Source organism: Schistocerca americana, chromosome 1 (genome assembly GCF_021461395.2).
Source record: "Schistocerca americana isolate TAMUIC-IGC-003095 chromosome 1, iqSchAmer2.1, whole genome shotgun sequence".
Taxonomy (NCBI): Eukaryota; Metazoa; Arthropoda; class Insecta; order Orthoptera; family Acrididae; genus Schistocerca; species Schistocerca americana.
The window spans coordinates 1,000,646,125-1,000,668,842 of NC_060119.1; positions in this window are offsets into that span (position 1 = coordinate 1,000,646,125).

Sequence of the window (22,718 nt, forward strand, 5' to 3'; positions counted from 1 at the left end):
TCGGTAGCGTGAAATGTAGGAATTCTTGTCTCAGTTACTTGTGCCAGAGTGAAAATACACTCAGAAGACGATCTACCTTTTTGATGCCATCTTGTACCCTCCAGAAGAGGTATTAAACTTTTATATGTAATCTTAGCAAACTGTTTATGACAGGAATTTAACAGACTTATTCCTCGGTGGCTTGCGTATTGTGATTTATCTCTTTCCTTGTAAATAAGGCATACAAAAATTTATTTGGCAGATATCCACTTAGCCAACAGTCATGGGATTTAAAGATCTATGCTTTCCTTGATCAAGTGCATAATTTGTGGACCCCATATTTATGTCATCAGTGGCCGGTGCCTTTCTGTATTTCTTTCTTAGATCACCTTTTGCAGCTATTCCATTGTTATTAGTTTGATATTAGTGTTTATTTCGTCTTCGTCTTGTGTTCCAGTGATCAGAGATCGCGATTAAGTGAGATTCAGTAGTGTGAAATGTAGGACCCGTTGTGCGGCTATGGCATTTGTCTTAGATTCAACGTCAGTCTCCATTCCTCGAACTTGAGTCTGTTTACGACCGGCAGTACAGCAGAGGTCGACGAAGGGGAACACGGCGACGGCTGTCATAAAGTCCGTCGCAAACTGGACTGGGCAGACGAGCTCGCTTCGGTCGGTTACGTTGATCGTAAGAAACTTTATGATCTATAGGCTCTCTTGTTTCTGTGTGTGACTATCAGCACTTCATTTACCCATCGGTCCCTACGTTGGTTAGTTACTTAAAAATTAGAAGACTCTAATGTCACCTATAATTTAGTTTGTAAAAGTGAATGATAATTTTATCTGATATCCTTGCTAAACCCCACGTGTGTGTGAGCGAAGTTAACTATATCAAACTTACGAAACGAACTGCTTAACGCTATGAAAGATCGCTGCCCTAGCGGTGAATCTTAAGGTCAGGAACACGCATTTCGTCATTGAAAAATATTAAATATGACCAGGGAGAGATTTTCTCCACGTATCAAAATATGATTTAAATGAAATCTACATTATTGCAAAAAAGAGATGAGAGTGGACAAGATTCTCAATAAGTCATGAATTCATGAAAACTACAGCCATAGAATTTTAACTATGAGAAGTAGACAAGTAAATTATCGATTGGTAAACTTATTGTTTGGTGGGGGGTCATAATAAGCTCATGCCCATACGCATGAATTTGTGAAATTTAGATAGACCTGCCTAACCATCATTTACAGTTATTGTTTATGTGCCCAGAGAAACAAACAAGCCACGCAAGTGAGGATTGGGACGAACTTGACAAAGTGAATCCGAGCAAGATTCTGAATTTCTAGTCTACGATGTTCTTAACACGTCGAAGATGCAAGTTATGCTCACCATTATCGCCGGTGCGGTAAGAGTAAATCATTGACACCATATTTGGCTGCCATAGAGTTCGTCGCGTAGAACCATTCTGCCGAGGACTCAAACATTGGACCCCACTCTTTGAGAGCGATCAAGTGTTCAATGCCAAGTCCACAAACAAAGTCCTAAATTTCTAGTCAGTGAAAAACTGACTGATCACTTATTCCCCCAAGAGTATCTGCAACAAATTATCTTAAAATTATACCAGCTTGCAAATGTCATAATTGTTTACTTGCAAGATAAAGGCAAAACGCTAAAAACAATATCTCGATTTCCCTCCCATTTTTGCTAAAAACTTCATACAACTGATTACGTCCTCTTGGCGTAACATCAGCTTCACTAATCGGTGCTTTGTCAAGCACATCACAAAATGTAGTAAAAATTTAAAAACATTGTTCGAGGCCTTCCATTAACTCTGTTATGTCTTCCGAACCTGCAGTATGTCAGAGCTGGTTTCTTTTCTTTTTTTCCTCCCCTTTATCAGCCAGGAGATGTATTATCAACTCAATGTACATTTAATAACATGGCCCAGAAGCCCACCACCTGCCAGGGAGAGTTTGTCATCCGGAACGAACGGTTTCTTCTCGGCCGTCCAATGTGGATACGTGCAATAAACTCCACAATAACCTGGCTGCCCGGTTGGATCTACCGAAGTCGACAATCCACGGGACAATGAGAGGGTAGATTCCACCTGCCGATTCCCCTGCTAGCAGTTCTATGAAGGATGCGCTCCCTCAGCCCTCGGGGGGTCGGTTTCGGCGTGCCACTCTTGCGACTCTCCTGTTCCGTATCCACAGCGCATCTCACCCAGGAAAACAATTGAAATAGCCAGCATCAGGTTAAACTAAGGAATGACCGAACAACCACTGCAAAAGCATCCATTCATATCAAAATTTATATTATCAGACCCAGTCAACTCAATTCGCTCAGGGTCGAATTATTTATCTAAAGTGACAACAAGAGACGAGAAGAATGGATTTCCACTTTACATTCATTTTCGTACACTGTTGTTTTTATTGAGATTTCTGCAAGCGTTACAACCCAGTAGTATTCACTCGCTGTCAGTTACTCTAGTATGAAGTCGGTACTTCGGTCGTCAGAGGTGTGAAGGGATTTAGGAAAAAAAACAAAACATAATTCCGTTCCTGCCAAGGATCAAAAGAGCTCTGTGGCACAGTGATTAAAGCACTGAACTCCCGTTCAGGAGGACAGCAGTGTAAACCCATATTTAGGTATTACGAGGTTTTCTTAAAGCGTTTTGTTGCAGATGAGTCAATGGCAACTCTGAAAAGGACACGTGGAAACTCCTTTCCCAACGTCCACAATACTAGCTTCTGCTCCATCATGACAGCGCTTTAAATACTTACCTTCCTTCCTTCGAACCCCACTGACAATTTTGTCAATGCACAGGCTGTTATTGTTCAAAGTTTAAACTTATTGTTATTTTTAGAGAATGACACAAACAATTTATGACAATACAGCTGAGGTTCCCATAACCGGTATCCTATGTAACACTGGCCAAGGAGACTTGTGTTATGTTTTAAGTGGATTACATGAGGACGTTTGTATTAATGATATTAATGTGTCCCATAATTATCATTGTAATCATTCTAAAATCACTACCATGGTTTTAAGATTTGTTAAGGTATGGGGACAGGTCAAGACAAAAATCTTATTTCTCTTCAGCGAGTAGGTTCTAAATAAGTTTAAAATTCAACGTGCAACATTCATTCACCATCGTTATTATGCCATCTACGATACGTTCTGATAGGTCGACGTGCTTTATTCTTCAATCCCAGTAAATCCCATATATGTCCTTGTTTGTAATCAGTGCATACATTTCATGAACAGTTATGTCTTTCACTTCATTATACTAACTAGAAACATAATAATCAAACAATGAAAAGTTAGTTATTAGTAGATCTTTGCAGAAAACCAAAGAAAAAATTTACTTCTCAGCAATTCAGTTTAAATTTAATTTAAACAAACCCGTTTCGTTTTAGAGTCTTACAAAAATCATTTATTCTCCTTGATGTTAGCTACTTTTACTATTTTACTATTGGTTTGAACAATTACTCATATGTACACACCATTACTGTGGTGGTGTCGCACAAAATGTTTCATGAAAAAACAGTTCAAAATTTACTTCTACATTTATTTTTATATGTAGATATTGACCCTACCAATATATTAGTCACGGCTTCTTGTGAAACCCATTAGTCATAGTACCTTTTTAAATCTTCATGAGCATAGAGTTCTTAAATGTACCCAGATCAGAAAGTAGGTATGCTGCTTATAGCATATGGTCCTTGGTACCTCATTCCACTTGTTTGAGTTCATCAGTTTTCAGGTACTTTTCCAATAGTTGCCAGCTTTGATCAGAGAATGGTTTAGGAAGACAGATAGAATGAATCACTTTGTAGAATATTCAGATGAAAATAACAACCTTTAATAATTCTGGGTCTTTCCTGAAATACTTAGCATGCTTCAACAAAAAGGAAACGATTAACATTTTATTTCTACAAATAATTCACCAATAATTGTGACACACGAATTATAAGTTAATTCAGCCTACATTGTGACAAGTTGAGTCAAATACTAAGGTTTAGATAGCGTCAAATCAGTTCACTGTTCGATATTTGATTCAGTGACTCTTTTGGGACGGTCGGTGTCCTGATGTTCTGATATACGGTTTTACCATCAATTCTAGTTAAAAGCGCTGGGAATATTTGCCGCGGCCAAGGCGAGTGTTGACGAGATCAGATTCGACTTTGTAATGGTTAATATAAAATGTACATCTTCCTGTGGAAAGGCCTTAATAGCCTTCCTCTCATGCAGGAAATCTATCCCTACTTTGCAGTCCGCAATTAACGCCCATACTACGAAGTATGTGCCTACTATTGCTACGTTTTCTACTATTAGCAGAACATTGCCTTTCATTGAATTATCTGAGATCGTGTGCCTGTAGCTCTTACGATTCTACAACCACTGATTGGCAAAGTGGGCAACTTAACCATCTGACATAATTTATTAAACAAGCCTAGGGAAGTAATGCTTGCCGCAGCACCCATTTCTTGATTCACTATTGTAGATACACCTCCCACTATGCCATGTATATTTGACTACGAAACGATTAGTGATGGAGTACGATAGTATATATGGTCGCAATTAATTCCCCTAGATATGTGTCATACCATATTAAGTAAAACTCTTCCTCCGCACTCTTCCCATTCTTGCATTGGCTAATGGTGTCGAATTTAGCTTTCCGACTGTACTATATGCGGTTGGTTATTGCCAGCAGTACCATTTTCATTCAAATTATCATTCTGGATATTATTGTTATCCATTCAATTATGGGCAGTTAACTGCCTGATACTGCCACTGTGGAGCACCATTCCTATTAGTGTATCGACGATGGGCTTTATAATTTTGCTTTCTCTGATTTCCATGACTGACATAGTTTTTATCAGATTTTTTCCACCATTACCATTCTGTTGATGGCTATGTTTTTTAGTATATTTTCCATTTCCATCATGATTACTGTTACATGAATTAGTAATGTTGTTCTTTCCATTTTGATAAAACGTTTTTGCATCTTCATCAGCAGTGTCAATGGACTCTAGTATTGTATTGATGGAGAGGCTTCGTCCCTGCCGTAGCCTCAGTGGTACAGAACCCACAACAGGCTACAGCAGTCCACTCACCCCACCGCCGCCCCACAGCGAACCTAGGATTATTGTGCGGTTCGGTCACCAGTGGCATCCCCCCCCCCCCCACCCCCCATCCCCCAGGAACGTCCCACACCAGACGAATGTAATTTCAATGTTTTCATGGTAGAGTAATTATGGAGTACGCGTACGTGGAGAAAGTGTTTGAGCAGCAAACGCCGATATAGTGTAACTGAGGTGGAATAAGGCGAACGAGGCTGCATTCGCCGAGGCAGATGGAAAACCGCCTTAAAAACCATCCACAGACTGACCGACACACCGGACCTCGACAGTAAACTGCCAGGCGGACTCGTGCCGGGGACCGGCAAGCCTTCCCGCCCAGAAAGAAGTGCGTTAGACCGCACGGCTAACGAAGCGGGCGTGGAATCTAGTACTGACATGAATTTTTTCTGCATTATATTTCGGCACACTGATTAACTTTTCATTTATAGAATCAGAAATTTATTTTATAAAATTCTTATCACGTCCCACTGTTAAATGGTATTGAGTCAATAACGTAATTTTTGTATGTGTTTCTCAAAATATATTCTTAAATTCCGCTGATGTGCTTGGAAAGGCTCAGGGTGAAAAACCTCCCTGCCAGGTGAAAAATGTCCCTGCGTTATCTTTCTTGCGTTGAAGCTCACCAGCACTTAGATGTAAGCGAATGTTCAAAATCATCATAACCTGAGCAATACTCAACAACATCCGATGCCCTTTAAGTCTCCGCCAACCTTATATAAAACTTGTCACTAATCCTAAATTTTGTACGTCTTTGAAAGTGATGTAGCTCCTCGGAATGTCTTTATGAACACGATTGCACACGAATATTTCTCATCGAGAATAAAAGCTTAGAAGTGATGATGCTTAATTACATTTTCTTCTAAAATCATATTAGGTAACTATGGCATTTCTTCTGCACCGGCCGAACGCTGTGGACGAGTGGATCTAGGCGCTCCAATCCGGAACCGCGCTGCTGCTACGGTCGCAGGTTCGAATCCTGCTTCGGGCATGAATGTGTGTGATGTCCTTAGGTTAGTTAGGTTTAAGTAGTTCTAGGGCTAGGGGACTGATGACCTCAGATGTTAAGTCCCATAGTGCTTAGAGCCATTTGAACTTTCTTCTACAACAAACGTTACTTTCGATGGACGTTGGTGAACAACCTGGGCCTTGTACATGACAGTTATGCGAACACCAATTCTGCTTAGAAGTTTCTTTCTAAATTGGCCCGGAGTACGTCATCCTGGGTAATCTCTCTTATTTCTGCTACATCTTTTTCATCCCATCGAGATCTTCGTTGACCGCTTCTCCCTAAATTGAATGCTCCTAGTTAAATTTTTCATTAAATTTTAATAATTCACTATCCACTGAAGCATTTATTTTTATTTTTATATCACGAACTTTGTTGGAGATTTATCGCATTGATTCCAGTACTTTTATTTCGACTGACTGCATAAGTTGCTCATTGCAGACCAAGCAGTAAATACGTTTCCTAGCAGCTTAGAATCTTGCGTTGCAAATCTAATGGCTCATCAGTTACACAAGTTTGTCCAACAGAGAGTTTTTCAATTTCTATTGACAGATGTTGAGCCCTGTATGACAATTCGCCCTTTTTTTTCTTTTAGTCCGAATTCCCATAATCCCGTATAAAGTACCTGCACGGATTCCAGTAAACCAGCAGAGGCCTGCTTTAATTGACTCATTTAATCAGTTCAATCTTACGAAAGTTTATCCTGCCTCTTCGCAATATCAATAACATCCGTTACATTACCATCCTGTTTCTGATCAATTTCTTCTTGCTTTTGTGCCATAGTATCTTACTCTTTCACATGCTCTGCAATCTCAGTTACAACAGTATACTGCTGGTGTGTCATAGCAGTTTGTTGGTAGGCAATAGCAACTAACTTTTGCAATAAATTTGTTAAAATATCCTACGGTGGACCGGCCCTTTTAACAGTTTACACTTGATCCTGACGCCTCATCAACTAATTCATATGCCCCGGATTGTAAATCAGTCATTTGAAAACGCCTTTTTACCATTACTCAGAAAACAATCAGTAAATTCAGCTTTAGTTAACCAACACTAAAATTATTCGTATTATTTGCAATACAAATGAGAGTATAAGGCAATAACAACATCACACTGGTTTGAAAACCTGTTTCGTAGCGCATGGCTGACTGCTACCGTAGAATATGCGCTAAAATTCAGTCTATTGAAATTACCTTCACACAGGTTTGAGAAATTAATTACACTGCACATAATTGTGAAAAATTCCTTTACATGACAACACCGCTGAAAGCGTACAACTGTATTTGCATGCAGTCGTCTGTCTCACCACTTCTGGATCTTAACAGTTCTTTTTAGGTTTTACAAATTCCTGATTCCACACCAGAAATGGTTACATCAGTTTGGTCTGCCACCAATGACTTTGTCACGTAAAAATATAAAACTTCGCCCATAGGACTTCGTACCAAAAGGTGCAGGCTCTAAGTTCTCACACGAGAGACAATCAGATAATTGGATTTCACTATTAATTACGGTATGCGCACCACGTAAATACATGAAACGAAGTGCACTTTACAATTAAAATGGAGCTAAAGGCTCAGTATTTCGATTATATTTGAATAGCTGAAGGCTATTAATTTGATTCCATCTATCATAGAAGATGACACTGTAACGCAGTCATTAAAATCCACCTTCAGGTTGATTTTTATTATTATTATTATTTAGGAACAAGCATGTAAGGCAACACTTTTTGTTATTTCTTTAAATATCGTAAGTGCAGAGTCACAATGATATTCATCGAGAAATGTTCGCAATACTGCATGACATAAAATGAAAGGGAATTGGAAGACAAGTGGATGTTCAAGCCCTGTTACGTGTTATTTTAGAATACTTATGGAACCAGCGAGCCCGTGCCATTAGCAGCATAGTATTTTGCACTGCTGCACTAGTTCGCAGCTGAACATAATTTTAAATACTGTTCAGTACAGAAAGTACAGGACATATTACACTCTGACTGGTTACGAGCACGGAACTGCCTAGATCCGGCACTACCCACCAACAACACATTCTAATACTTGCCAACTTAATAATATTAAGTTACAATGATAATAATAATAATATAAATAATATTGTTCTAGTTTACTGTCTACATTTGAGATGTAGGGCTATTGAATTGAAATGTTTAATGAAATGAATTAAAGATTGTTGTCCAATACAAAACCAGGTAGCTGGCGGGATGCATTTTTTATTTTATTAGTTTCTTTGGCTTTATTTTCTTTTTGTATCGGAGAGTTGGGAGGTCATCGTTTTGTATGGTCTCATGTACCCCACCACGAATTCCACTTTTGTGTCAACCTCTTCAACTCAAAGTAACCTTTCGCTCCACTGTCATCAATTATTTGTTTGGTTATTCCAACCTACAATGAGGCAACAAAAGTCATGAGGTACCTCATCACGCAGTGTTGGACGTCCTTTTGCCCGGCGTTGTGCAGCAACATCAAAGTGGCATGGATTCCACAAGTCGTTGGAAGTCCCCTGCAGAAATATTGAGCCATGCTCCCTGTATAGGCGACCATAATTGCGAAAGTGATGCCGGTGCAGGATTTTGTACACGAATTATATTACGTAAATGATCAATTAGATTCCTGTCGGGCAATGTGGGTGGCCAATCATTTACTCAAATTGTTCAGAATGTTCTTCAAAGCAATCGATAACAATTGTGCCCCTATGACATGCGGCATTGTCATCTACAAAAATTCCATAGTTGTATGAGAATAAGAATTCTATGAACGGATGCAAATGGTCTCCAAGTAGCCGAACATAAAAATTTTCGAAAGCCTCAGCTGCCAACAGGTGTTGTTGATATACCTAAATGGGGACAGCTGAAAATGTGTGCGCGCGACCGGGACTCGAACCCGGGATCTCCTATTTACATGGCAGACGCTCTATCCATCTGAGCCACCGAGGGCAAAGAGGATAGCGCCACTGCAGGGACTTATCCATTGCACGCTTCCCGTGAGACCCACATTCCGAACTGTCCACAACCTACATTCGTAATGCGCGAATGCGCACACTTTGCCTGAACTCTTACGGAAATCGTCACCTTAGCTGGCGCGAGTAATGAGTGAATGGGCAAATATCCTTTAGAAACATTACGAATGTAGGTTGTGGACAGTTGGCAATGTGTCTCTCACAGGTAGCGTGCTAGGTGTAAGTCCCTGCAGTCGCGCTATCCTCTCTCCCCTCGGTGGCTCAGATGGATAGAGCGTCTGCCAAGTACGCAGGAGGTTCCAGTTCGAGTCCCAGTCGGGGCACACATTTTTGGCTGTCCCCATTGAGGTATATCAACGACACCTGTTGGCAGCTGAGGGTTTCGATTAATTATAATTTCTTTCTAGAGAAACTGCATGGTCCTCATTGGTATCTGTTCTTTCGGAACAGTTACTATCTTCTTATAAGAATTTTCACCCAGGATCAGTTCACTTGCACTACCACATTCCACGTAAACATAACAAATACCATTCTGAAATCAGTGCCTTATTAATTTGGGTCAATGATTTCGTGGGGACTGCGCCACACTCGAACCCTACCAACAGCTCTTACCAGCTGAAACTGGGACTCATCCGACTGGGCCACGGTTTCCAGTCGGTTAGGGTTCCACCGATATGATCACGCACCCAGAAAAGTCGCTGAAAGCGACATCTTGTTTTAACAAAGGCTCTCGTGTTGGTCGTCTTCTGCCTTAGCCCATTAAAGCCAAGTTTCTCCGCACTGTCCTAACGCATACTTTCATCGTGTCACACATTGATTCCGACGGTTATTTACTTAGAGTGGCTTTTCTGTTAGCACTGAGAACTGCACGAAAACACCATTGCTCTGGGTCGTTCAGTGAAGGCCGTCAGCCAGTGCGTTGACCGTGGTGAGAGCTAACGCCTGAAATTTAGTGCTCTCAGCACACTCCTGAGAATGTGGATCTCGGAATACTGAATTTCCTAACGATTTACGAAATGGAATGTTCCATGCGTCTAGTTCCAACCACCATTCTGCGATGAGAGTCTGTTAATTCCTGTCGTGTGGCCATAATATTGTCGGAAACCTTTTCACATGAAACACATGAGTGCAAATGACATCTCCGCCAACGAACTGGCCCTTTATACGTTGTGTACGCGATACTACCACCATCTGTAAATGTGCAAATCGCTGTCCCCTGAGTTTTGTCACCTCAGTGTATAGTTTTACCCTCTATAACTCCATCAACTACCAAGTAAATTGTGTTCTATCGTCATGTGTCTACTTCTTGCAATAGTTTACCCCATGTTCCTCACTTTGCTGATTCTGCGGAGAACGATCTCATTTCTGATTTAAGGCTACCTTCTTTTCTACAACTTTTTGTAATACCCCATATTAAACGCTAAGATTCACTTCTTTTCCGTTTTCCTACAGTCCACGATTCATTCCATACAACGCTGTACTTCAAACGTAATTTCTTCCTCTAATTATTGCCGATGTCCTATAGTAGCAGATTTAAAAAAAATCAGAAATGCCCTCTTCCCTGTGATAATATACTTTTTATACCCCATATTAAACGCTAAGATTCACTTCTTTTCCGTTTTCCTACAGTCCACGATTCATTCCATACAACGCTGTACTTCAAACGTAATTTCTTCCTCTAATTATTGCCGATGTCCTACAGTAGCAGATTTTTTAAAAATCAGAAATGCCCTCTTCCCTGTGATAGTATACTTTTTATGTCTTGATAGCTTTCTCCGTTTGTGTTATATTGCATCAAGGTTAGCAGAATTCCTTTATTTCGTCTACTTGAAAACCCTGAGTTCTCGTGTCGTGTTTATCTATAACCTAATGTTTGACACCCCCCTAGTACTTTCGTGTTTCTTCAATTTATTCTCAACTCATCTTGTATATTCATTACACTGTTCATTCCACTCAACACATCGTGTAACTTTTCCTCACTTTCACTGATGATAGCACTACCAACTGCGAATTTCGTCATTGTTATCCTTTCACCCGGAATACTAATCCTGAACCTTCCTGCTATTTCTCATGGCTTCGATGCATAGAGTATTTATTTCATCACAAGTCTTCCAAAACTGTATTAAATTTTGTATCTAATACCGAATATTGAATGTCTTCCAAATCAGCTCCCATTTCTTTTTATATCATCTGACAGATCCACCCCCTCGTAGTTGCCTTCTTTGCACTCTTCCACCTATCCACATGGAAGATTCTAGTAAATGAACAACACATTTTAAACCAGTCCAGAACCAGAGGTCAGTGCTGAGGGTACTGCCACATAATCGACAGCCGACTATAATACATTTCAGAGTTTTATAAGTCACGTGTCCAATCTTAAATGAATATTCTCGTCACCCTGATGTGAAAATCTCTCAATATTGACCTATAGCACTTCGCACAACGGCACTTTGCAATATCAGCACGTTCAGAAGGCCTTCAACGACCCTTTCAGAAAAACCGTAAAAAATTTATTTATCGATGGTCTAGTTACGTTATCTCAGTGCTGCTTCAGTCAACAATGCCATCACACATCATTATCGAACTAGTATGTTGGAAATAAACTAACGAGTAAAATAAAAGCGGCGGATCTGCAGGAAGCGCAGGGGGTGACCCGTTTGGGAACTGCCAGGTGGTGCGATGCATGCCATTCCCACACCCCTCGTAGCTCGGGTCTTGCGTGACGCAGTTTCGCGGTGATGCAGTGCGTGGAGCCCAGCGGTTGTCGCAGTTTATTGCGGTGCCAGCCTTCTCTCCCTCCCCCACCCCCTCGGCACGCGCAGCACGTAACGTATGCGACCACGTTAAGCGGCGCCACGTCCCGCTAAACGCGCCACAATTTCTACTTTGCTCCGAGGTGACATCGAGCCGTGCTAAGTCCCGCCGCGACAGCCGCTGCTTTTCCGTCCACACGCGGCTGTGCAGCGTCTATGCAGCACACTGTGACTATGCAGAACGACCGAGTTAAGAGTTCCCAAGTGCGACACTGAACGGAACAGCCAAAAGTCTATTATCAGCGACTGGGCACTTCGTAAGCCGTGGAAAAATTTTCGTGCGCAACATGCTTTGGGCGAAACACTGCAAAGCGATGTCAAATGGGACGAGCATGTAAGGATTGTGGGAAGAAAGGCGAATGGTCGGCTTCAGTTTACTGGGAGAATTTTAAGAATCAGACTAAGAGCAGCCGACCAGTTGCAAAGGATAAAGTAATCTTTACCTAGGTTTCAATAGATATAAATCTATCTTCTTCAGAAGACGGCAGTATTATAACAACATGAAGTGATATGTCCTTATCGTTTAGGCAAACATCTGCATAGTTACATTAATCATATAAAATATAGCCCTGAAAACAGGGTTTGTCAGACAAATAAAATAGGTACATAGAAGTTGCAGAGCGCCTAAGAATGTGTGGTTCATTTGTGGAGGCCGCGTATAGAACGCTAGTGCGACCTATTCTTGAGTACAGTTCGAGTGTTTGGGATCCGCACCCGGTCGGACCATAGGAAGACATCGAGGTAGTTCAGAAGTGCTACGTTTGTTGCCGGAAGATTCGAACAACACGCATTTGTTACTGAGATGCTTCGGGAACTCAAATGGGAATCCCTGGAGTGAAGCCGACCTTGTTTTCGATGAACAGTATTGACAAAATTTTTAGAAGCGGCATTTGAAACTGGTTGCAGAACAATGGTACTTCCGCCAATATACATTTTGCGTAAGGACCACAAAGATAAGATACAGGAAATTAGGGTTCACATGGACACTTATATATGGTCGTTTTTCCCTCGCTCTATATGCGAGTGGAAAAGGAAAGGAAACGATTAGTAGTCGTGGAGCTTACCTTCCGCCACGCACCGTACTGTAACTTGTGGACTGTGAAATTTTGTAATTGTGGAGAGCCTCCAGATGCTTAATAAACATAAACATGGTCTCCAGTAGGCTGTAACGCGATTTTTATTTAATCGTGCGATTGGCTAATTTCGACAACTTGTCATTGTGAAGCACTTGTAAAACAACATGGAAAAACACTACAGTGTTTTTTTTCTTTATTGTCACATGGGCAGGGGAGGGCTGGCAGCAGCACAGTCCGTCGCTCTTCAGCCGAGTGGCTTTACAGAAAATATAAACATGGGAACTCATACATAAAAAGGGGGACATAAAAAACACAGAAAACAGAGTATGAAAGCTAAAATATACACTAATAAGGGCAGATTCACTGGCAGGCAGTTAAAAAGTCGACATAAAATTACACTACTGGCCATTAACACTGCTCATCAAAGAAGAAATGCAGATGATAGACGGGTATTCATTGGACAAATATATTATACTAGAACTGACATGTGATGATTACATTTTCACGCAATTTGGGTGCATAGATCCTGAGAAATCAGTACCCAGAACAACCACCTCTGGCCGTAATAACGGCCTTGATACGCCTGGGCATTGAGTCAAACAGAGATTGGATGGCGTGTACAGGTACAGCTGCCCCTGCAGCTTCAGCACGATACCACAGTTCATCAAGAGTAGTGACTGGCGTATTGTGACGAGCCAGTTGCTCCTCCACCATTGACCACACGATTTTAGTTGGTGAGAGATCTGGAGAATGTGCTGGCCAGGGCAGCAGTCGAACATTTTCTGTACCCAGCTAGGCCCGTACAGGACCTGCAACATGCGGTCGTGCATTATCATGATGAAATGTAGGGTTTCCCAGAGATTGAATGAAGGGGAAGAGCCACGGGCCGTAACACATCTGAAATGTAACGTCCACTGTTCAAAGTGCCGTCAATGCAAACAAGAGGTGACCGAAACGTGTATCCAATGGCACCCCTTACCATCACGCTGGGTGATACGCCAGTATTGCGATGACGAATACATGCATCCAATGTGCGTTCACCGCGATGTCGCCAAACACGGATGCGACTATCATGATGCTGTAAACAGAACCTGGATTCATCCGAAAAAATGACGTTTTGCCATTCGTGTACCCAGGTTCGTCGTTGAGTACACCATCGCAGGCGCTCCTGTCTTTGATGCAGCGTCAAGGGTAACCGCAGCCATGGTCTCCGAGCTGATAGTCCATGTTGCTGCAAACGTCGTCGAACTGTTCGTGCAGATGGTTGTTGTCTTGCAAACGTCCCCATCTGTTGACTCATGGATCGAGACGTGGCTGCACGATCTGTTACAGCCATGCGGATAAGATACCTGTCATATCGACTGCTAGTGATACGAAACCGTTGGGATCCAGCACGGCGCTCCGTATTACCCTCCTGAACCCATCGACTCCATATTCTGCTAACATTCAATGGGTCTCGACCAACGCGAGCAGCAATGTCGCGATACGATAAACCGCAATCCCGATAGGCTACAATCCGACCTTTATCAAAGTCGGAAACGTGATGGTATGCATTTCTCCTCCTTAGGAGGGGCATCACAACAACGTTTCACCAGGCAATGCCGGTCTACTGCTGTTTGTGTATGAGAAATGGGTTGGAAACTTTCCTCATGTCAACACGTTGCAGGTGTCGCCACCGGCACCAACCTTCTGTGAATGCTCTGAAAAGCTAATCATTTGCATATACAGCATCTCCTTCCCTGTCCGTTAAATTTCGCGTCTGTAGTACGTCATCTCCGTGGTGTAGCAATTTTAATGGCCAGTAGTGTAAAAGAACACAGCTGGTAATTCGTGGGGCACTTAAAATACGATGGAGTCAAACACAAGTTAAAAGTAGCGCAAAGTATAAAAAACACACAGAGTGAGACACATAGAAAGACCACTGTCAACCGGAGCACACACAAAGAATGAAAACCACTGGCAGGGACCTGCTGAGGGACGAGAGGCCGGAGAGGAGGGAAAAAAAGTGGAGGAAGGTGTGGTTGCAGCAGGGGCTGGGAGGAAGAGATAAGGAGGGGGGCAGGAGGCATATCAAGAGGCAGGAGACAGGTGGGAGAGGAGACGAAGAGGGAACACAAGGCAGGAGGGAGCGCTGAGCACTAAATTATTTGTTTTTCCTTATTGAATTTCCATTCTCCCTCCCCAGAGTGGGGGGCGGGGGGGGGGGGGAGCAGCTGGCAAGAGCGTAATATGCCGCTCTGCAGCATACAGATGTTAAAAACATAATGAGGAGATAGTAAAACAATAAAAGCAGGCTACAAAAAGGTAACTGGTTAAAACTGGAATATGGCAAAAACTTGCGAAGTGAAAACAAAAATCCAAAGGTTTAGTGATGCTAGTAATTAGACAGGCACAATTAAAAAATCATGGCGACAGTCTGGTTTCTGGTCGCAAGAGTTGAAAAGCGCACCTAGCGACAGTATGGTGTTTGTTCGCAACACTGAAATGGGATGCACAACACTGAACACTCACTTACAACAGCGCCATAGACGAGACATGACAGCAGATGGGGATTTGAGGGGATCAGGATCCAGACCGATGAGGGGGGAAAAGGGGGGAGAAGAAAAAAGGGAAGCCCCTGGAGGTAGAGGATATATAGAAGGGGTGCCAGGGCAAACGGGGAAGGAGGAGGGAAGGCAGAGGAAACGAAAACAAAAGGACTCATGGGAGAGAATGAAGTCAAAGAGAGGGTAGGTGGGGAAAAAAACAGGATGGAAGGGACAGGGAGGGGGAGGTGAGGATCAGAGTTGATAGGAGTGATAAATGGAGGGAGAGAGGGCATCATCTGGGAGGGGGAGTTGGTGCAAGCCACCTCGGGAAAGGAGATGAAGAGTGTAAAGGTGGAGGGTAGGAGGGACACAACAGTGAAGGCGTGGCAGTGGGTGGGGATTTAGAGGAGAGGAGCAACAAGGGATGAAGGGGATCAAGGAGGTGGGTGGTGTAGAGGACGCGGATATGTGAGGAAGATCAGGTCATAGATGATCCGCATGGGCGATGGGAGTCGTATATGGAAGGTGAGGCAGAGTGCATGGCACTCAAGGATATGGTGGAACTTATAGAATGTGAGGGGAGGGGGGCTGATATCTAGGCAGGACTAGCATAACAGTGGATGGGTTGGATTAAGGATTTATAGGTGTGGAGGATGGTAGAATGGTTCAACCTCCATGTCCAGCCAGAGAGAAATTTAAGGAGTCAGAGGTGGTTCTGGGCTTTGGATTGGATAGAGCTGAGAGATCCAGGTGAGGTGACAGTCAGTGGTGAAGCCAAGGTAGGTGAGGGTGGGGGAGAGGCGGACAGAACAGGCGCACTTGGTAAGGGAGAAATCCAGGAGCCGGAATGAGCGAGTGGTATGACAGACGATGATTGCCTGGGTCTTGGAAGGATTGATTTTCACGAGCCACTGGTTACACCATGCGGCAAAAAGGTCAAGGTGATTCTGGAGAAGGCGTTGGGACCGTTGGAGGGTATGAGCGAGGCCGAGGAATGCGGTGTCATCGGCATACTGCAAGAGGTGTACTGGAGGGGGGTGCAGTGTTTGGATGTATCGCATGTATAACTAACACTTTACACATCTCACACTAAGATAAAACATGTTACATGCATGGAGACAATTAATGATTTTCTATGCTGGTTTTACAAGTGCTTGGCAATGATATGTAGTAGAAATTAGCTAATCGCACGATTAAATAAAAATCAAATTGCAGCCTACGGGCCGTGTTTCCTTTTATTGCGGAGTTTGAACATAGACGTAGATGCAGATGTATTGCGGATTTGGCCACTAGATGTCACGAGAGGTGAACGCACGCGCCAGTATAAAAGTGAGCGGGGAGTACTGCATTGTCAGTAGAGACGCAGCAACAGAGAATGGATCGATCCATGGAGTTCAGTGACTCAGAAAGTAGAGCAGCTAATGCCACTTGAGCTGCAAATCTAACTTGCACATTTCAGCCCTTCTAAAGCTTATCCCAGGTCGGCAAATTTTGAGATCGTGCCATGATTTTTCTTAAGTTTTGCTTCCAACATCAATCGTGAAGCCAAATCTGCATGTCTTTCCCTTCTCTTTCCGAAAGCCTATCTGATCCTCCTTTCCATTTTTCTGTGTATTATTCTTGGCAGCAATTTGCATACATGATGCGTTAAGCTGACCGTGCGATTGCGGTCTTCGGAATTGTGTGGGTGATATTTTTCGAAAGTCTGTGGTAGGTCTCCAGACTCATAGATTCTGCACAACAACTTGAATAGTCGCCTGGTAGCCACTTCCCAACATTTCTCTCCAGACTCATAGATTCTGCACAACAACTTGAATAGTCGCCTGGTAGCCACTTCCCAACATTTCTAAGTAATCTTCTCTGTCCTTTCAACCTTATTTGATCGCAAGACTTCTGAAGCTCAATTAAGGCTCGCAATACCAAGAAGGGGGAGGGAGGGGGTGGGTAGGCGTTCTTTGAAATTATAGTAATGTAGTTAGTTACCTCACACTACAAAATCCTGAAAAATAATATTAATTGTTTTTAATGATTTCTTGTGCCTGATTCCATAAATGTTTTACGTTTATCAGTCAAACTTAACTCAAAAATTCAAGTCTTAATAGCAGATGTTCCGCTCCCCAGTGAATGTCATATTTAATATTTTCAGGTTCAACACCTTATCCACACATGAATATTTCTTTAAAAAGTATGTTGTGGGTAAATGTCAACAACAGTTAACAAAATTTGTGTTTTCTAAATTACGTTTAGGCTGGACATAAAATATAGCAACCTCCTAGTATACATTATCCAAAGAGCATTGATGTATAAGAGTATGCTAAATGATATTTTCGTGTTCTGGACCCTGCTAACACATCAGTATGTCTTTAAAAATTATGTTGTTAATGTACGTCAAATGTGAGCATAAAATACCCACTATAACCACCACATTCCCCCGCTCCACACGGTCGAACTGGCAATGATGATGATGACGATGATGGGGTCCCATACTCCGAGGATCGTAGGGGACGATGCGAGAGACCCGCACCGTTGACTAGGCAGGGTCATAGCGGAGGTGGTTTGACATTGCCTTCTTCCGACCGTAATGGTGGCATTGCGCGTTGGTAATTGCTGGTGTCACACTCAAATGGTGGATCTTCTATGTCCTCAGTATCGACGCCCATTTTTTTCTCAATCACGTCATCAGACGTAGAGGCCTTCATTCTGTTCCGTGTACCCATCCACGCTCTCCTGTGTGTTTGACAATAGAACCATTACCATTTCACTATTAATGTTGACGTTCTTACTTTTAATTCGACCGAATGTTGTTATGACGTTTGTATGTGCTGTATGAAGATGGTTGCCTGCCACATTCAATGCTTCGAAAGGAAAACCTAGGAACAGCTTCGAGCCTTTGTCTTTCTACATGATATTCCAAGTTTTATACGTAATTTGTATGTATAATAACGTATTAAGGATTAAATTCGGAAGTTAGTTACAGATTTTAACTGAACGTTAGGCAACAGTTGTCAGTCACTATTTAAAATTTACACACAAGGTGTGGTGAATGTTCGTAGTTACAGTTTTATAGTGACCTTTAGACAACAATAGCACGTCACTGTTTACGGAATACTACGAAATACAATTTACAGACGAAAATTACAGTAGTTACTGCTGTCAGTTCTATAACAGGCTTGTCAGGAGGGTGCATTTCGGGATGAGGTCATCGAGTTATGCGTATCTGACCAGAAATTTCTTTCTACGTCAAATACTTTGTACACGTGCTTCTAAGTACTTCCATACTTTACATTTCATTATTTACATAGATTTAGAGCTACATTTGTACTATGTTTTACTTCCTAAAGGCGTGTCTGATTTACCTTCTGTTTCTGTATCACCACGCGTTTCATTTTATCTATCATTACAGATCATTCAGTGCCACGTTTACATATTAGGTTGTAAGCCAGTCTATATGTCCTCTGTCTCGTGTATTCTTCTTGTTATGTACTTGAAATGCTGTCCGCTTTTCCGTGCAGGTCTGCCCATTAGCCTGGATTCCTAAGGGAGTGGTACATATTGTTATGTGTCATTGTAACGTCGATGTCCGGTTAGGAAATTAATCAATAGAGAGCTTGCGGTAGTGTGCTCTATTCCTAATCTTTCCCTCATGTTAGCGAAGGAATAGATTCTCTGGCCCTTACCGCATCTGCCTGCTCCCTTTTCCGTGTACCCACCCACCAGCAGGTGGAGAATACGCGACTTTGTGCTTGTCACAAACCATGTAATGGATTCAAAGATTGCACAGTAGTTTGACCCCGTGTGTGTTAACCGGTATATTTAAATGTATTGTTCCCGTCGTGAACGTAATTCCCAGACATCTACTCCTGTGTTTCTGCGTTGTTACTGTTCCCAAGATTCACCGATGGCTTTCTACCGAGTCTTTCTTTGAGTAAAACCTAACCATTGCAGTCTCACGAAATTGTGCTCAGGCGTTTGCCGAGACTACTTCAAGCGTATCGTCCCCATGTGCCACAATTCTATTCCAGTCAGGGCTTTGCACGAGATGTAACAGGATTCTGTTGATAGATCCCACATGATGGGCCAGATCTGAGTCTTTTCGCTGCATGCTCGTCATTCAACAACCGTGGCGGAGACTGAAGTGACAAAAGCCATGGGTTAGCTATATGCACATACACAAATGGCGGTAGTATCGCTTACACAAGGTACAAAAGGGCAGTGAATTGGCGACTTGTCGTTTGTACCCAGGTGACACATGTGAAAAGGTTTCCAACGTGCTTATGGCCGCACGATGGGAATTAACAAACTTTGAATGCGGAATGCTAGCTGCAGCTGGACGCATGGGACATTTAATTTCGGAAATCGTTAGGGAATTTAATATTCTGCGAGCCACTGTGCCGAGAGTGTGGCAAGAACAACAAATTTCATGCATTATCGCTCACCATCGACAACGCAGTGGCCGACGGCCCTCAGTTAACGACTGAGAGCAGCACCGTTTGCGTCGGGTTGCCAGTGGTGACAGATAACCAGCACTGTGTGAAATAACCGCAGGAGTCAATGTGGAACGTACGTCTAACTTACCCCTTAGGACAGTGCCTTAGTGCGTTGATGGGCTTTGACAGCAGGCAACCGATGCGAGTGCCTTTGCTAACGGCACGACAGCTCCTGTCCTTGGGCTCGTAACCATATCGTTTGGACACTAGCCGACTGAAAAACCATGGCCTGTTCAGATGAGTCCAAGTTTCAATTGGTGAGAGCTGGTGGTAGGATCCGAGTGTGGCGCATACCCCACGAATCCATGGACCCAAGCTGCCAACAAGGTACTGTACAAGTTGGTGGTGGCTCCAGAGAACTTTTCAAGTCTCTAACATCTATGATGTACGTACGCAAACTAAAGCGACAAATGAAAATTAATACCAAGGCTAGGGTTTGATCTCTGGTGTCCTGATCACTAGATAGTTGCTCTAACAACTACGCCGTCCTGGCACCGTGACTTTGCACAACTGCACGGATTGCACTACCACACTTCCCTTCTCAGTCAAAATTCCCATTCACGTCTGAACCAACTTCGTACACCCCTTAAACGCCGACACATTATAGAGGGTATCCATCTGTATTGAAATAGAACCTCAGCATCGAACGAACGGGAGATCATGCCTGAAACCGAGGCGTAGGTGTTTTAATTGAATGAAACTACATGTTTTCAGATACCTTCCCAAGTCTTAAGCTTCTATGATGTATATACACAGACCAAACCTACAAATGAAAATTTGCACCAAGGCCAGGATTCGCGCCCAGGTTTCCTGCCCGCTAGGAGATGTCCTAACGACTACGTCACCCTGGAACAGTGGCTTTGCACAACTGCACAGACTACCCTAGCAAACCTCCATTCTCAATATAGTTGGAGAGCTTTTGAAATGCTGTTCGAGTCTGGGGGAATGCAAAGTTGGCTGACGCGTGAATGGGATTTTGAATTAACGAGGGACGTATGCTAGAATAGTCCGAGCAGTTGCCCACATCCACTGTGCCAGGATGGCGTAATAGTTAACGCATCTGCCTAGTCAGCAAGAGACCTGTGTTCAAATACTGGCCTTGGTTTTGCGCAACTGCACACACTGCCCTAGCAAGCCTGCATCCTCAGCATAGCTGGAGAGTCTCTGCAATGCTGATCGACTTTAGGAGGAATACAAAGAGAGAGCGAATGGGCATTTGGATTGAGGAGGGACGCATGCTAGAGAAGCCGGTACATTTGTCCAAAGCCACAGTGCCTAGGTGACAAAGTGCTTAACATACATGCCTGGTCACCAGGAGACCTGGGTTCAAATTACGAACATAGTATAAATTTCTTTCGTCGCTTTAGTCTGAGTGTGTAAACCTCCTTTTGGTAAACATAGAAAAAATCTGTTGGTGTAATTGACAAGTGTGCCACTAAAAATTCTCTTTCACGTTGGTTTGAGTAACGTGATATTCATAGATTACGCAAAGGGCATCCAAGAATATATCAGACCCATAATTTCAACGTAGGTGCCTACTTCAATAAATTCGACGAGATAACTGGCTGATCTAACCTCATGTACGACATCAAGCGCTACGGTGGAAAACTGTGACTAGAGGACATTTGCGTGCTTTCTAGCTGGCTATACAACAGATGAAGACCTCAATGATATTCATAAGTAGCAGTGCGGCTTCCACAGAATGTTCCTCTTCGTTGTGTTACTTTTTTGGAGCGGGAGGGGGGTGGGGGGGGGGTGGGGGGTGTTAGTGGCAAACTAGTCTGACGAATATTTGGCTAAGGAATTTCTCTCCAGTGGCCACCTCTTCACCTCACATTAGGTTTTACATTAAATGTACTCATTTATTGGATTAACGTTATTCCAATCTACTTCTTTCTCAACACCTACGGCTCCCTCAAGTACCCTGGAAGAGTTTCTTTGATGTCTTAAGACATATACTATCACCCTCCCTTGTTTCGTGTAACATTGTTTTCCACAGTTCCTTTTCCTCGAACACGACCGCTAGCCGCTATCACCAGCATTTTGTTCTGCCAAAAATGCGACTCCTCACGACTTCCTCTCCTGTACCAACTTCTTCATCTCAGAGTAGCAGTCGCAATGTAAGTCCTCAATTATTTACTGGACGTATTCCAATCTCTGTTTTCTTCTATTGTTTTTGCCATCTAGAACCAAGAAACTTATTACGTGATGTCTTATTAGATGCCCGATCATCCTGTCTCTCCTTTTGTCAGTGTTTTCGGTGTGTTTCTTTCCCATCGATTTTAAAGAGAACCTCCTCATACCTCAGTATATCAGTCCAGCTAACTTTCAACATTCTTCTGCAGTACCACACATCAAACGCTTCGATTCTGTCCAGTTACGGTTTTCCCACAGTCTATGTTTCACTGCTAGACAATTCCGTGGTCCAAACGTACATTCTCAGAAATGTATTCCACAAATTAAGGCCTATTGTCGATACTAGTAGACTTCTCCTGGCCAGGGATGCCATTTCTTTCAGTGCGAGTCTACCTTTTACATCCTCTTTGCTACGTCCGTGATAGCTTATTTTGCTGCCTCGGTAGCAGAGTAAATTAACTTCATCTACTTAGTGGTCACGCATCCTGATGTTAAGTTACCACTGTTCTCACTTCTACTAATTCTAGTTACTTTATATTCTGTACTCATTAGGCTGTCCATTCCATTCAGCAGA